This window comes from Ursus maritimus, unplaced genomic scaffold, assembly GCF_017311325.1.
Source record: "Ursus maritimus isolate PB19 unplaced genomic scaffold, ASM1731132v1 scaffold_8, whole genome shotgun sequence".
Taxonomy (NCBI): domain Eukaryota; kingdom Metazoa; phylum Chordata; class Mammalia; order Carnivora; family Ursidae; genus Ursus; species Ursus maritimus.
Window position 1 is genome coordinate 8,999,932 of NW_024426996.1, and position 8,873 is coordinate 9,008,804.

The 8,873-nt window shown below is 33.3% G+C and overlaps 1 pseudogene; it reads left to right on the forward strand.

Annotated features, from left to right (window-relative positions):
* Positions 1-4,266: 4,266 nt before the first annotated feature.
* Positions 4,267-6,211, forward strand: LOC121101526 (annotated as a pseudogene).
* Positions 6,212-8,873: the final 2,662 nt, after the last annotated feature.

Below are 8,873 nucleotides of genomic sequence, written 5' to 3' on the forward strand. Positions count from 1 at the left end.
GATCAAAGAATAAGACATTATTTGAATACGACATCATTGATGAAGTCTAGTGTGCATGTGTGTGTGTGTGTGTGTGTGTGTGTGTGTGTGTGTGTGTTTAATGACTCTGAAACTACTTTATCTTCCAGTATGAGAGGAACTTAACTTTTGCTTCTAAGGAACAGTGACCAAACTTAGCAAAGTTGAAAACAAAGCTGAAATTATTTTTTGTATGTGACATATTTGATACCCAATGATGGAAGATTAAAAACTCTCAATCAAGATGAATTATGTTTTACATGCTCTTACTGTTAGCCAAGATCCTAATTTTCTTTTAATCTAATTGCTTTCTCTGAGACTCAAAGTCAGCTTTGATCCAGAGGCTTTGATGAAGATACTTTCCCATAAGAAAGTGCCTTTTCTCACTGCCTAAATTATTCCCACTTACCTGTTGAACTATAAAACTGTGACTTATAAAATGAAATGTAATGGTAAGAAGGAGTTAATGAAACATCTATGGATTTCTGACTGTTCTGAAATATAAACAAATTTGGCTTAAATTATACACACCAGCAAGAAAAGATAGATCATATTACAAATAAAATCTTGAATATAATACATCAGTAAAAATAAAACTAAACAGAAATAGTATTTTTGCAGTTATGACAGGTAAGCTTACTATTTTATAAAGGGCCTATATAATGATCAGAAAAATACTAAATTTCCTAAAAAAGGAAAAGTACATCCAAAGAAATTTTGTGCAAAAGAAATATACATGGATTTCCCACATATGGAAAAACTTTGTTTTAACTCCACTAATCCCCACTAACCCAATAATTTGTATTTTACATAAATATGAGAAACAATGAAAGGTAATTTTTCACAACATTATAAAAAATGAGCAACAAAGACTAATAAGTTTGTGAATTGGATGTTCACCTATCTTTCTGCTAGCACTGTGAGTTATGTAATTTTGTATTATGAAACAAAAAAACTTAAAATTGTCTAGCCTCTACAATCATAATAATCCCACTTCTGGTTATCTATCCTAAGGAAATAGTCCAAAATATTATTTTAAATCATAGATCTCTTAAACAGTTCTACATATAATAATAAAACCTAAAAGCAAGCTATATATAATATATAATTGTAAGAAAAATCATATTATTCAATAAAATACTACACAATAATTACAATTATATTTATGACTATTAGGTAATAATGTGGAAAATGTTTATAATAAAAATGTCAGTTGATGCAGGGAGATTATATATTACATGACCAGTATGACTGAAATAATCTTTACAAATAAATATCATAGAATAAAGAAATGGAAGCTGAGGCTCCAGAATGTTGGCAGTGGATGAGGTTGAATAATGAGATTGAAAGTGATACCTATCATTTTAAATTGAAAATCTTCTTGGTATTAATTCAAGTGTTTTAATAAAATATTGAAATGCATTTATACTGGTTTTCATTCAAATTATCTCACACAATTTTTACTACAACTTCCATTTTATTTAAGTAATTGTATTTATTTTAGGAATTTCTCATTTTTAAATTTCTCTTCCGTTCATGTAAATTTTTTTTAGATGCTAGTCTTCATACTGGATTAATTAGTAATGTATCATTTCTCTAACTAGTCTGTTTATAATTTGGTTGGGATATAATAAAGCAAACCTCCTTTAAAGCCAATTATTTTACTAAAACTTAAAATCAATATTGCTATTCCTCAGAGAAGCCTTATCTAAACACATCTGTACATTGGTCATTCCGTGTAAATTTACTTGGCCATGAGGTCTCAAATGTGAGAAATGCAATATTATTTGATTATTTTCCAACATGAAATTAAGTGCTGTGAGAGCCAGCTATTTATAAAGCAAAGATGGGAAAATAATAGGACTGTGTGGGCTGGTAAAAATGGCAACTACTACTTGGTTTGGAAAATAAATATAAAGGGACTCTAGTGAGACTCAAAAGAGCACTTGACACCCTTGAGCTGATTTTCACTCACACAGATGTACACAATCTGCCATTAGCTGGTCTGCCAACAGTTTGCCTTGGGAGGTATTTTCATAGACATTTCTAAAGATAATATTATTTTCTTTTTTCCCTCTAAGGGGTCTTAACCCTTTACTTTATTGGACTAGCTTCCTCACTAGCAGAAGGAAACCACGTCAACAAAGCAAATCTATTTTTGAGGTTTTGAGGTAACATATTAATATATATATAAACTGGAATATATTTTTATGTAAAGTTATTGTTTTACAATCTCAATGCATTACTGTCTAAACTTTTTTATTTATGATTGCTTTTAAGTACTGAATATATCAATTATTATAGCGTCTTATTTAAAGAAATTAACTAATAAACATAATTTTAAGGTTTAAGTATGGTAATCTTATTCAGTGTTTCCCAACCTTACTGGCTACCTAAAATGTTTTAAAAAAATAAACAAATGGTACAATATTCTCAGGCTTTATACCAGATCTGATGAATAGAATCCAAAAACAGTACAGGAGCAAATATATGGTCTGCATTAATTTAAAGGTAACAGGCAAAACTTGAGAATCTCTGTTCTAATCATTCATGCAGAGATTTCTATTCTCTGCATTTTACGTAAGTGGTCCATCACCCCAGGCAAGGTGTTGAAGTAGAACAGACTAAAGATTTAACAGTTATAGGTAAGTTTCCCATGAGTCAGGTGAATACATAAAATGTAGCTGGGCTACAGACACTAAATGCTAAGTGAAGAGATTCCGCCAAACAAGGTGCTATTGGGTGTACAGCTAACAATTTGCTCTAATGAAGGTTAGCTTATATTCAGACTGGATCTCCCATATCAGGGAATTCTACAGTGGGCTTTTCCAAAGGTTTCAGATATGAGGCCCACGAGAGAGCACACAGAAGTTAGCGAAGTAAAGAAAGAAGAGCAGCAACTGTTGAATAAACATACAGTTAGCACTTTTTGCCCTCTCTTCTCTGATCTGACATATTGAAGCATTTATACCTTAAAAAGGAAGAGGAGGACATTGATCTTGGAATCAGCCCATGATCCACTTCCTCTTCTCTCCCAGCTATCATTGCCTCAGTTTAAGGCCACACAGGGGAGAGGGGAGAATATACGAGTTAGATAAAATTTGAGATCAGAGTTTTAACTGAATTTTAAAAGCAAAATGGATTAGAAAAAAATAAAAATGTATACCTATGGCAGTATAGCATGGAAAATGATTACCAGAGCTGAAAATATTAATTGGAAAAAGAATTCAGAATTAGTCCCTAACCAAAGCGAGACTATTGTATTAAATCAGGTACAACATATTAATGCCGCCCATCTAAAATCAGGTTTACATTTATGAGAACCACACCACAGTGGGGCTAGGCTCTACTAAAATCCCTAAGACTTTTTCATATGGCTTGTTCCTGAGTCAGCTCTTCTTTATACTGTACTTGTTTCATGGTTTATTGGCGTCAAGCACAGCACCTTATATTTACTCTACCCCCGCTTATTTGTAGTAGAATTTCTCCCATTGCTCCTTTTGTATCTCAAATGTGTCACTTAGAATATCACCTTTTTATCTCTCTCAGCTTGAGTGGCAAGTTTGATACAGCTTGCCTCAGTATCTGCACAGCTGATAAATTTTTGAACTGGGTGATGGTCATTAAGGAAGTCATGCGATGTAATGAGCACTGGGTATTATATAAGACTGATGAATCACTGGCCTGTACCTCTGAAACCAGTAATACATTATATGCTGATTAATTGAATTTAAAATAAAACAACGTTTAAAAAAATTTGAACATAAGATAAGGTTCAGGCAAGAACCCTAAAGCTTCTAACAGGAGTCTTCCTTCACTTTTCCAGGCATACCTGGTTTTATTGAGCTTTGCACTTTTTTTTACACTTTTTTTACACTTCATAGATACTGTTTTTTTTTTTTTAAACAAATTGAAAGTCTGTGTTAACCCTGTGTGAAGCTACTCTATCAACGTCATTTTTCCAACAGCATTTGCCCACTTCGTGTCTCTGTGTCACATTTCAGTAAGTCCCACAATATTTCAAACTCTTTCATTATCATTATATTTTTATGGTAATTTGTAATCAGTGATCTTTGTTGTCACTACTGTAATTGTTTTGAATGAAGAGTGCCTGTATAAGCATGTGAACCTAACTGATAAATGTGTGTGTTCTGCATGTTCTATCATTCAGCTGTTCCCCTCCTCCTTGGACCTCCCTATTGCCTGAGACACACCAATATTGAAATTAGGATGGTTAATAACCCTAGAATGCTCTCTATGTGTTCAAAAGAAAGGAAGAATCATACATCTATCACTTCAAATCAAAAGCTAGAAATGATTAAGCTTAGTGAGGAAAGCAGGTTGCAAGCCTTTTGCATGAAACAGTCAAGTTGTGAATGCAAAGGGAAAGTCCCTGAAGGAAATTAAAAGTGCTACTCTGGTGAACACATAAATGGTAAGAAAGCAAAATAGTCTTATTGGTGATATGGCGAAAATTTGAATGTTTGGATAGATAACCACGCCAGCCATAACATTCTCTTAAGCCAAAGCCTAATCCAGAGCCTGGACCTAATTCTCTTCAATTCTATGAAGGCTGAGAGAGGTAAGGAAGCTGCGGAAGAAACGTTTGAAGCTAGCAGAGCTTGATTCATGAGGTTTAAGAAAAAAAGCCGTCATCATAACATCAAAGTGCAAAGTGAAGCACAAAGTGTTGGTATGGAAAGCTTCACCATGTTATCCAGTAGATCTAGCTAAGATAATTAATGAAGGTGACAACAGATTTCCAATGAAGATGAAAAAGTCTTCTACTAGAAGAAGATGTAATCTAGGACTTTAAGAGCTAGGCAGAAGTCAATGCCTTGCTTTAAAGCTTCAAAGGACAGGCTGACTCTCTTGTTAGGGGCTAATGCAGCTGGTGACTTTAAGTAAGCCAGCATTCTAACCATTTCAAAAATCCTAGGATCCTCAAGAATTATGCTAAGCCTACTCTGCCTATACTGTATAAATGAAACAAGAAGGTCTGGATAGTAGCACATCTGTTTACAACATGGTCTACTGAATATTTTAAGCCCACTGCTAAGACCTACTGCTCAGAGAAAAGATTCCTTTCAAAACTTGACTGATTACTGACAATTCACCTGGTCTCCCAAGAGCTCTAAAGGAGATGTACAATGAGATTGATGTTGTTTTCATGCCTGCTAACACAACATCTATTCTTTAGTCTATGGATCAAAGAGTAATTTCAACTTTCAAATCTTATTATTTAAGAAACACACTTTGTAAGGCTACAGCTGTCATAGTGATTCCTCTCATGGAACTGGGCAAAGTCAACTGAAAACTTTCAAAAAAGATTTACCATTCTAGATGCTATTAAGGACATTCATGATTCATTGGAAGAGGTCAAAATATCAGTACTAACAGGAGTTTGGAAGAACTTGATGCCAACCCTCATGAATGACTCTGAGGGGTTCAAGACTTCAGTGCAGGAAGTAAGTGCAGTAGCAGATAGCAAGGCAATTAGAATCCAAAGAGGACCATGAAGATGTGACTGGATTGCTGCAATCTCATGATAAAACCTTAACAGACAAGGAGGTGCTTCTTATGGATGAGCAAAAAAAGTGGTCTCTTAAGATGGAATCTACTCCTGGTGAAGATGCTGTGAAGACTGTTGAAATGACACCAAAGATTTAGAATATATTACATGAACTTACTTGACAAAGTAGCAACAGTGTTCGAGAGTATTGAGCCCAATTTTGAAAGAAGTTCTACTGTGGGTACAATGTTTTAAAACTGCATTGCCTGCTAATAGAGAAATCATTCATGAAAGAAATCTATGAGGCAAACTTCATTGTGGTCCTATTTTTTAAATTTTTTTTTTAAATTTATTTGACACAGAGAGAGAGCACAAGCAGGGGGAGCAGCAGAGGAAGAGGGAGAAGCAGGTTCTGCGCCAAGCACAGAGCCCGATGCGGGACTCGATCCAAGGACCCTGGGATATGACCTGAGCCAAAGGCAGATGCTTAACTGACTGAGCCACCCAGGCATTGCAGTCCTATTTTAAGAAACTGCCACAGTCACTCTAGCCTTCAGTAACCACCATCCTGGTCAGCAGCCATCAGCATCAAGGCAAGACCCTCTACCAGCAAAAAGATTACAACTCAATGAAAGCTCAGACGGTGGTCGGCATTTTTTCTCAATAGTGTTTTTTAATTAAGGTATGTACACTGGGTTTTTTTTTTAGACATAATGCTACTGCACACTTAATAGACAACAGTATAAATAAAACTTTTACATGCACTGGAAAACCAAAAAATTCATTTGACTTACTCTATTCTGGTGGTCTGAAACCAAATCTGCATGTCCCTGAGGTATGCCTGTATATGTTGATATGATATAAAAGCAAAGATTTCTATGATATTCCATCACTTTCAATTGATTGGTATGTAACACTGCAGGTAAAAACCTGGATTCTAGAGCCAGACAGCTTGGGATTCAAATTACCCAAATTACTCATGCTAGCCTGAGTTTTTATAATGAAAAAAAAATAGTATCACCTTCTCCATAGAACTATTGACAAGATAAGATCAAATGAGTTAAATATGAAATACTTAGGAGAGTATCAGGCACATAATAAGCCTTACATAAATATTAAGTATTTTTCAGCAATTATGTCTTGCTGAAGTCCAGACACATGATGATGGCCACAGTTGCCTAATAACCATAATCCTATCATAAACAAACAAACACATTAACAAGGCATAATCTGATATAACTTACATTTTGTTAAGCCAAGCCATATCCTGGTTATTATTTCTTCTAATAATTTCTTACAGATTTGTCTGAAAGATTAGTCATTTTCAAAAACTTTTTATGAGAGAATATTCAATTGTTTAAATAGCAAAAGTGATACCAAAAATGTACCAATCATGCAAATAAATCAACTGTGCATCTGTGCCAAATTTTTAGGATATATTTTAGCATTCTGCACGTACTATGTTGTTGTAGAATCTTTTAAAGATGTTTAAAAAGAAAAACCGAATGTCTCTTTTTTTTCATTAATCTTCATAATATACATGGCATCAATACTTGAGAGGAGGCAGAATGTGCCAAGAGGCTCTCACAAATATTGGCAGTAAGACAGAAAACCATTATATTACATTTCAGTGTAATTTCATGAGACACTTCATGAATAACTACACAGGAGACATTGTTAAAAGATCAGGCTATGTGTACGTAAGGATCTTCTTCTTGAAGGTTATATCAGAGCAATGAAGAAAATTCAAAAACATTTAAGTATTAAAAAGCACCACTGGGAATTTTCAATGAACAGAAGACACTGATTAAATAGGTGTCACAGTAACCAATGAAGAGCTGGGACAATCAGCATGAATGTGGGTGCAGCTAAGATGCAGGTAGAGAAAAAATAAAAACACAGAGAAAGGTAAACTGCCATACCATTAATAGATTATTTTATTTTCAAAATTATTAAACATTTGAACCCTATGAGTACAAGGCACAACTGATTTTTCATGGCTTATCAAATATATATTATGAAATAAAAACAAAGACAATGCTAAAAAAATCAGTGTAAATATTAAGATATATGCCAGAGATTTTTGGGAGTACAAAAATGCATGCAATAAGGTGACAATCAATCCCTACGTTTGGATTTAGGCTCTAAGCTTCCTGGCAGCCTGATTATTTTTATGATTAATATATCATCCCATTCCCTCAGCCCCTCTTCTTTTTTTCTAACTAAGTTTAAGTCACAAGTGTGTAAAATAGTTGGCCCAGATTTTAGAGTACAGAAACACACAAGCCTACTGGTTAATTTGGTTTGGGCAATTTTTATACATTGCCTCCTAATTTTAAACTTAAAAAAAAAAAAAAACCATTGGTATCATCATGAAATTTATCAGCATGAATTTTTGTGTTATTTCTGACACATATACATATAATTACGATACCAAAGATGAAAAGTTATGACTGGCCTATAATAACTCAGGCAATTATTAAATGTTTCACAAACTCAAGTCAGAAAATGAATTTAAAAAAAAACATGTTAACTTGGTTCAAGAGAAACTGATACTAGTAAGGAGAATTCAAAGAAAGACTCCAAGGCACTGATTAATATTGAAGTATAAGACATTTCAACAAGCAATAAAACATCTAAGCAATTTTGGGGTTTTTATGTATATTTCTAAAGGTGGTAGTTTGCCTTGAGCCCAAGCAATTCAGTAATGGAGCCTCAATTTCCACTGGTTTACATGTAGATGCAATATGCAGAAAGGAAGAAAAACAAGTTATTAAGTTTGTTTTGATAACTTAACACATTTTACATATTTATTTAGTGAAATGTTTGGGGTTAAGCAGGAAAAAAAATACAAATAATCAAATATCAGAAAAATAAAGATATTTCCATTCCAAACCGAACATATATTAATGATATTTTAAGCATTTCTGGAAACAAAGTGTTAGCAACTAATCGATGTTGTAAAATATCACTGCACCAATATTTTTACACATTTTGAATTTAAAGCCTCTTATGTCTTCATGTAAAACTTATTTTTAAATATTAAAGGTCCACATGATTTTAATATAAATATTTCTGTCAATTATAGACAAATACATAAATCAAACTAGAATATTTCCTTTGATATTTAATCACTTTGCAAGAATTCATACATTTAGTGATGCATTGATTAATAATTGCTACAGCAAAAGTTATAGCTAAACGAAACTTGCTAATGTATTTTATACTACTATATTTAGTACATAAAAATTTTAAGACTTGTTATTTCATGTAATAAACATTAAATGCATGGTTTTAAATCAATTTTCTATTTATTGGACCAACATACACTATTTTTATATAA